Raw genomic sequence first — 8,325 nt, 5'->3', positions numbered from 1 at the left:
CCCCTAATAAAAAGGATAACTAAATCTATGGGCTTTTAATTAACAAATTCATTCAGCCCATTCAAAATATAAATAAAGATACTTAATTAACTTATTTGGTGAGACATGACAAATACGGCCCATTGCAAACTTAATTAGACCCATTAATAGGTTGGACTTGACTTAAGTTGTATAGAACTTGAGCTGTTCTTGTTCCAAAACTTTATTGTCCTTGTAAGCCTTCGTTTGCCATATTCACTAACCCTTGTAGATGATGAATTAAGGCGTTCTGAAGCTTCTTCAATTGAGATCTGGTTATTGGTCCTTGAGGCATGCTAATTGGATTAGATAAGTCTTCAACTTGCATCTTGCTTCGTTGATCATGTGCTTCATGCTCGTTGTCATTATGTTGAAGTTCATGTCGAACGTCTTGTGTAGGCTGATCCATAGCATTCCCCCTCTCTTCGAAAGGATTCGTCCTCGAATCTAAAGCATCACCTACATCAAAAGGACTCAAATCAGTCACATTAAATGAAGCGCTAACATTATACTCACCTGGAAGATCTAATTTGTATGCATTATCATTAATCCTTGCAAGAATCTGAAAAGGACCATCTCCTCTTGGGTTTAACTTAGATTTCATTTGAAGGAGAAACCTTTCTTTACGAAAATGCACCCAAACCCAATCTCCAGGATGAAAATCATCGGCTTCCTTCCCTTATTCACTCGAGAAGCAACTTTATCATTTTGCTTTTCAATCTTCTCCTTGACTTGCTTGTGTGGCCTTTTTACTAAATCTGCCTTAGAATTAGCATCAACACTCACAAATTTGTTAGGTGGCAATGGTAATAAATCAATAGGAGTAAGTGGATTAAATTCATAAACAATCTCAAATGGAGAACAATGAGTAGTGCTATGAACAACCCTATTATAAGCGAACTCCACAAATGGTAAACAATCCTCCCATGTCTTAATGTTCTTTTCTATGATTGCCCTAAGCAAAGTAATCAATGTCCTATTAACTACTTCAGTTTGTCCATTATTTTGAGGGTGAAAAGTAGTTGAAAACAAAAGTTTAGTACCTAATTTTCCCCACAACACACGCCAAAAATGACTCAAAAACTTGACATCTCTATCACTAACAATGCTTTTAGGTATTGCCATGTAAACGCACAACTTCTTTGAAAAATAAATCAGCAATCAACTTAACATCACATGGTATAAAATGAGCCATCTTACTAAATCTATCAACCACGACAAAAATACTATCGCAACATTTCCTAGATCTTGGCAACCCAAGCACAAAGTCCATAGACAAATCAGTCCAAGGTTCATTAGGAACAGGTAGTGGTTTGTAGTACCCATGTGGTTTCAACCTAGACTTAGCCTCTCGACATGTAATGCAAGGATCACAAACCTTATGCACATCATGTTTCATACCGGGCCAAAAGTAATGTTCAGAAAGCATATCATAAGTCTTATTTATCCCAAAATGCCCCATTAATCCTCCTCCATGGGCCTCCTTAATTAACAATTCCCTCATAGAACAACTAGGAATACACAATCTGTTTCTTTTAAATGAGAAACCATCAAACAAGTAAAAATCATCTGAAACAGCCCAATTATTACAAGATGCATATATTTCATTGAAATCATCATCATGTTGATACCACTGTTTTAAAAACCGGACCGGACCGGCCGGTTCAATCGGTTAAACCGTGAACCGGCTAGTTGTCCGGTCCAATTAACACCTAAGAACCGGAAATCCGGTTCAACCGGATAGAACCGGGTAGAACCGGGTAGAACCGGACAGAACCGGTGAAGTAAAGAGCCGGAAAACCGGCAGGTTCAATTTGCACATAATATACTGCACAAAAAGAATTATGCATATAATCTTTAATAAAACTCCATATTTATTCCAGAAAACAAAAATTAAAAATCAAATTTTAGAAATGAATGAATCTTTGCTTAGTAGTGATTCCAACTTTGCTCCTCTAAATGCTTCACTTTTTACTTGAATCCATGTCATTTCCTCTCATTAAATTTGAAATCAACAAAATTTCTCAAGAACAGTTGAATTGCAGGAATGCACACGCCAACCTTTGATTTAAAGAAAAAACAAATTAAAATCTATCACTATAAATCTAACAGGTCTATTTTATTATTAAAAATTTAATGAATCGAAAATCAAAAGGTAACAATTATAAATAATATAAAGACACAAACTTTTTATCTGTGAAAATAGATCTAACATAAAAAAAAGTATAAATCAAAGAATCAGAGGTATAAATCTAATTGGGGTTATTGACAATCAAAATTATGTCCTTTATTATGAAAAAAGAGCAGAAGGAGCAAGCCAAAAAAGACAGAAGAAGATATGATTTGTGGAGGCCAAACAGTAAAATGAGAAAAGTATGTCTTTATATTGGCTTGATTGACCCCCGCTGTTTTGTTATGTTACTAAACTAGGGTTTCCTTTACCATTTACTCAACCGGTGGCGGTTCAACCGGTTGAACCGTAAACCGGTGAAACACCGGTTCTGTCACCGGTTCGGTTTTTAAAACACTGGTTGATACGTCTACTTTATAAACTCAAAACCAAACAGTTTAGCACTAAGTGAGTTAAGTAACGTGTACCTTCTATATAATGCATCATCAACCACGTCCTCTTTACCTTGCTTGTACTTTATCACATATGGGAATGTTTCTATGAATTCCACCCATTTGGCATGCATGCGGTTCAGTTTATCTTGACCCTTCAAATGCTTTAAACTTTCATGATCAGTGTGTATCACAAACTTCCTAGGCTACAAGTAATGTTGCCATGTTTGCCATGCTCGAACCAAGGCATATAATTCTTTATCATATGTCTGATATTTCATGCTTCTCCGCTCAACGTTTCACCAAAATACATCAGTGGCCTTTGATCCTGCATCAAAACAGATCAAATTCCTGTTGCACTAGCATCACATTCAATTTCAAAGATTTTATCAAAATTAGGTAAGGCAAGTAATGGTGCATTACACAATTTATCCTTAAGTTCATTAAATGCATGTTCTTGTGCATCACCCCAAATAAAAACGACATTTTTCTTAACTAACTCATTCAAAGGTGTGGCTACAGTGCTAAAATCCTTAATGAATCTCCTCTAGAAACCAGCAAGCCCATGAAAGCTCCTTACCTCACTAGCACTTTTAGGTCTAGGCCATTCTTTAATAGCTCTAACCTTATCCTCATCAACCTCAACACCTTGACTAGATACAACAAAACCAAGAAAGTTAACCTTATCCATGCTGAAACTACATTTCTTAAGATTAGCATACAACTTCTCTTGCCTAAGTGTCTCTAGTACAAGTCTCACATGCCTAACATGATCATCTAAACACTTAGAGTAAATCAGAATATCGTCAAAGTAAACAACAACAAATTTACCCAATTATTCATGCAAGACATGATTCATCAACCGCATGAATGTGCTAGGTGCATTAGTAAGCCCAACTGGCATTACAAGCCACTCATATAATCCATACTTGGTCTTAAAAGCTGTTTTCCATTCATCACCAACATTCATTCGAATTTGATAATAACCAGATTTCAAATCTATTTTTGTGAACAAACAAGAACCATATAACTCATCAAGCATATCATCTAATCGAGGAATAGGATGATGATACTTTACAGTGATTTTATTGATGGCTCTGCAATCCACACACATTCTCCATGTTCCGTCCTTCTTTGGTACAAGAATTACAGGAACTGAACAAGGACTTATACTCTCCCTCACATAACCCTTAGCTAGCAACTCCTCGACTTGTTTTTGGATCTTTTTTGTCTCTCTAGGATTTGTTCTATACGCTGGACGATTGGGTATGGCAGCTCCAGAAAATGAAGTCGATTTGATGTTTTATGCCTCTAACTCCTCGAGAAATAAATCTTCAAATTCCTGCAAACGATCGATAAAAACACTTGACAAAGATGGGTTAAGTTCATTAGTAGCCAAATAAGCCCCTTTATACAAAAGTACAAATATAGGCTGATTAGAGTACTGAGCTTGCCTAACCTCACTTTTCCTCGCTATCAAACTCACATTTTTAACATTTCTCTCTTTAGCTCGAATACGTTCCTTTTCTTTTCTCTCATTTTTTTCACTCTCATTTTTTTCACTTTTTTTATTTTCACTCTCTATAGTACTGTTCTTACTCTTTTTCTTTATTTTCGATCTCGAATCTCATCTTTTCCAATTTACATTGGTCTCCATAAACTTCCTTTGAGGAAAGTGGTGTCAGTATGGTCTTCCGCCCATCCTTGGTGAATGAATACCTATCCAGGTACCCATCATGTGTAGTTTTTCTATCAAATTGCCATGATCTACCAAGCAAAATATCCCCAGCATGCATAGGAACTACATCACACAACACCTCATCATGATATTTACCAATTGAAAATGAAATAATAGATTGCATGTTCACCTTGATCTCTCCACAATCATTCAGCCATTGGAGTTTTTACGGTCGTGGGTGCGAAATAGTAGTTAGCCCTAATCTATTGATCAAGCATGTACTCGCCACATTTGTTCAACTCCCACCATCACCAATCACGCTACATGCTTTTCCTTGAATATGACACCTTGTATTGAACAAGTTATCTCGCTGCTCCACATGGAAATCTGTCTTCAATTGAGCACTAAGAGTATGTCTTGTAACCAGCACATCACCTCTAATCGGCTCTTCTATGCTCCCATCACTATACTCTAAATCAGGCATCTCATTCTCATCGCTTTCATTGTTGCCATCTTCTTCATCTGTGACTATCTCACCATTGCGTAGGGTCATAGTTCTCCTATTAGAACATTCTTTGCTAATATGACCTACTCCTTGACATTTCCAACACTTAATATCTCTATTTCTCCCTTTTGGCTCATCGGCTTTAGATTTTTCTTTTAAAGATGAATCTGCCTTTCCTTTTGACACATCATGAGTACTCTTACTACTTCCCTCGATATCACTCTTCCAATCCTTTTTCCAACTTTGATTCGAATTAGAATAAGGTTTGGAAGCATACCTTGCAACACCTCTACCCTGGAGTTGTTTTTCCACCTTAACAGCTATATGAACCCTTTCTTCTAAATCCCCATAAGGTTGCAAATCCACTCAGTCAGCTATCTCCTTATTCAAACCAGCCAAAAATTGCGCCATAGTATTTTCCACATCTTCCACTATGTCAGCCCTAGTCATGATCATTTCCAACTTCTTGTAGTAATCATCCACACTCCTACTACCCTGTTTAAGAGTTCGAAGTTTTTGCACAAGTTCCCTATGGAAATGCTTCGACACAAATCGCTTTCTCATTTCTGATTTCAAATCATGCTAAGTGTCAATTGGGTACTCCAAATTTCACCTTCTATTAGTCACCAAGTGATCCCACCAAGCGATAGCATAATCTGAAAATTGAGTAATTTCCAACTTAACCTTCTTTTCCTCACTAAACTGATGACAATCAAATATGAGCTCCACCTGTTTTTCCCATTGTAAATAAGCCTCTGGATCTGTTTTTCCTTGAAAATGAGGAATTTTATGTTTAATGCTGCCCAAATTTCTATCTATAAATTCATCATTGTCTCGGTTTCTACGTATAAATTATTTTCTAGTACTCTTCCTCTTCCCCTACCTAAACCTCGGCCTCTTCTACCTCTACCTCTTGGTACACCCATTCCAGCCATCACCTCCTCTTCATATTCATCATTATAATTGTCATCATTTGCCAAATCATTAACTTCAGGTATATGATTTATGCCCTCCCTATTCTCCTCATTTTGATTCGACACTGCTCTTTCAACAACTCCCAACCTAGTATCTATGCGCTCTAAGGCCTCTCTCATACCCTCCATTATTCTTTGAAAACGTGCGAATTCTCCTTGTTGCGCCTGACAAAGCATAGCTTCATCGACACGAACACCATCATTATGTTAATTCTGACTTTCCATTTCTGCAAAAAGAATGTTCAAAAGAAAAAAAAAATTAATAATTGAAAACCTCACCAGCACTCCCTTACGTGTTTCACTCAAAAGATGGGGATGGTCTCTCGTGTTTAAACTCAAGTATTTTTTTTTGACTCAGGGCTTTCTCACGTCACTCTAGCTATTTCCTTTATGTTCTTAGGTGAATCACACTTTCAGAATAATTCAAGTAGTTTCAAGTAGTATTACGAAACTCAATATTTGCAGAAAAAAAATCAGTTTGAAGCAAATCAGTTATATTAAAAAAATAAAAACAAGAGCCAATAAATTATGAAAACTCAAATAGAGGCAAAAGACATGTGAAACAAACAGATATATGAAGAGTCAAATAAAAAGGTAGTTTAAAGAATATAACCAAATCTGCCAAGAGAGATAATATTCCTTAACTGAATACTATGCAATTCACGAATACAAAACAATGAAATATATAATTTAGGAAATCAATTCAGACTTAGTTTAGAACATTAGACAATCAATGATAAGTCAGACCTAAATATGACAATAATCACCAAATTCTGAATTTCACCCCCTTTTATTTTTAATCACTTGTCTTCTATTTTTTCATGTTAATTCCAGATTACCAAATTTTGAGTTTCACTCCCCCTTTTTTTTAATAACTTCCTTTTCTATTTTTTTTTATTTTGATTTTTTTCTTTTGTGATTTTTTTTTCAAATACCCAGATCTGTATTTTAGAAAAATAAGAATAATAAACAATTAGGAATCAATAAAAAAGATGGATAAAACCTGATCTAGAACCAAAGCTCTGATACCAAATGATATAGAACCTCCAAGAATAAGCTTGAGAACCCCTTGATGTATATGAACCCCCAAAACATTAACTTAAAAACCCTAAAAATCAATTCAGCAACAACCCCTAAGAAAGGTTAGATTAACATATTACTTAGATGATCAGAAGAATTAGAATTAACAAAACTAAATTTTCTTTCTGAATTCCAATTTTGAAACTGTCCACAAGAAGATGATCAATCTACTTGAATGTTCCTTAAAGCATGTATTCTACTCAAGAACACAAAAAAAAACAAGCAAACAGCCTTTAGGTTTTTAAAATATCAAAATCTGTCTAACTGATTTAGTAAAGACATATTTATAGCATTTACAAAACCCTAAATAAAAAGGATAACTAAATCTATGGGCTTTTAATTAACATATTCGTTATGCCCATTCAAAATATAAATAAAGATACTTAATTAACTTATTTGGTGAGCCATGACAAATACGGCGCATTGTAAACTTTATTTGACCCATTAATATGTTGGACTTGACTTAAGTCGTATAAAACTTGAGCTGTTCTTGTTCCAAAACTGTGTTGTCCTTGAGGCATGCTAACTGGATTAGAAAAGTCTTGAACTTGGATCTTGCTTCGTTGATCATCTGCTTCATGCTCGTTGTCATTATGTTGAACTTCATGTGTAACGTCTTGTGTAGGCTGATCCATAACATATAACCTATCCATGCTTGGGTAATCGGAACGACGCGATCAAGAGACTTGTTCTAATATAGCATCACTTTCACGCACACTTTGCGTAATATAACCTAACCATGCTTAGGTAATCAGAACGACGCGTTAAACAGACTTGAGACGCAACATACTAATCTAGCGTCACGTTAACGCACACATTTCGTAATATAACCAAACCATGCTTAGGTAATAGGAACAACGCGTTAGAGACTCTTGTGACGTGACATAAGCATTGTAATCGAAACGACGCGTGAAAGAGACTTGAGAAGGGACATACTAATCTAGCATAACTTTTCACGCACACTTTGCGTAATATAACCTAACCATGCTGAAGTAATCGGAAAGACGCATTTAAGAGACTTCAGACGCGACATACTAAGCTAGCGTCACTTTTCACACACACTTTGTGTAATATAACCTAACCATGCTTAGGTACTCGGAACGACGCGTTAAAAAGAGACTTGTGACCCGACATACTAATCTAGCGTCACTTTTCACGCACACTTTGCTTAATATAACATATCCATGCTTAGATAATCGGAACGACGCGTTAGAGAGACTAGTGATGCAAAAAAAGCATGGTAATCGAAACGACGCGTTAAAGAGACTTGAGACGCGACATACTAATCTAGCATTACTTTTCACGCACACTTTGCGTAATATGACTTAACCATGCTTAGGTAATCGGAAAAACGCGTTGGAGAGACTTGTGACGCAACATAAGCATGGTAATCGAAACGATGCGTTAAAGAGACTTGAGACGCGACATACTAATCTAGCGTCACTTTTTACGCACACTTTGCGTAATATAACCTAACCATGCTTAGGTAATCGGAACGACGCGTTAAA

General features: G+C 36.0%; 1 pseudogene; it reads right to left on the bottom strand.

Annotated features, from left to right (window-relative positions):
- Positions 1-202: 202 nt before the first annotated feature.
- LOC126687710 (uncharacterized) lies at positions 203-5,866 on the bottom strand (annotated as a pseudogene).
- Between the last annotated feature and the right edge of the window lie 2,459 nt (positions 5,867-8,325).

Source organism: Mercurialis annua, linkage group LG6, assembly GCF_937616625.2.
Source record: "Mercurialis annua linkage group LG6, ddMerAnnu1.2, whole genome shotgun sequence".
In the NCBI taxonomy this organism is placed as follows: Eukaryota; Viridiplantae; Streptophyta; class Magnoliopsida; order Malpighiales; family Euphorbiaceae; genus Mercurialis; species Mercurialis annua.
This window is presented reverse-complemented; position numbering and strand designations above follow the sequence as displayed.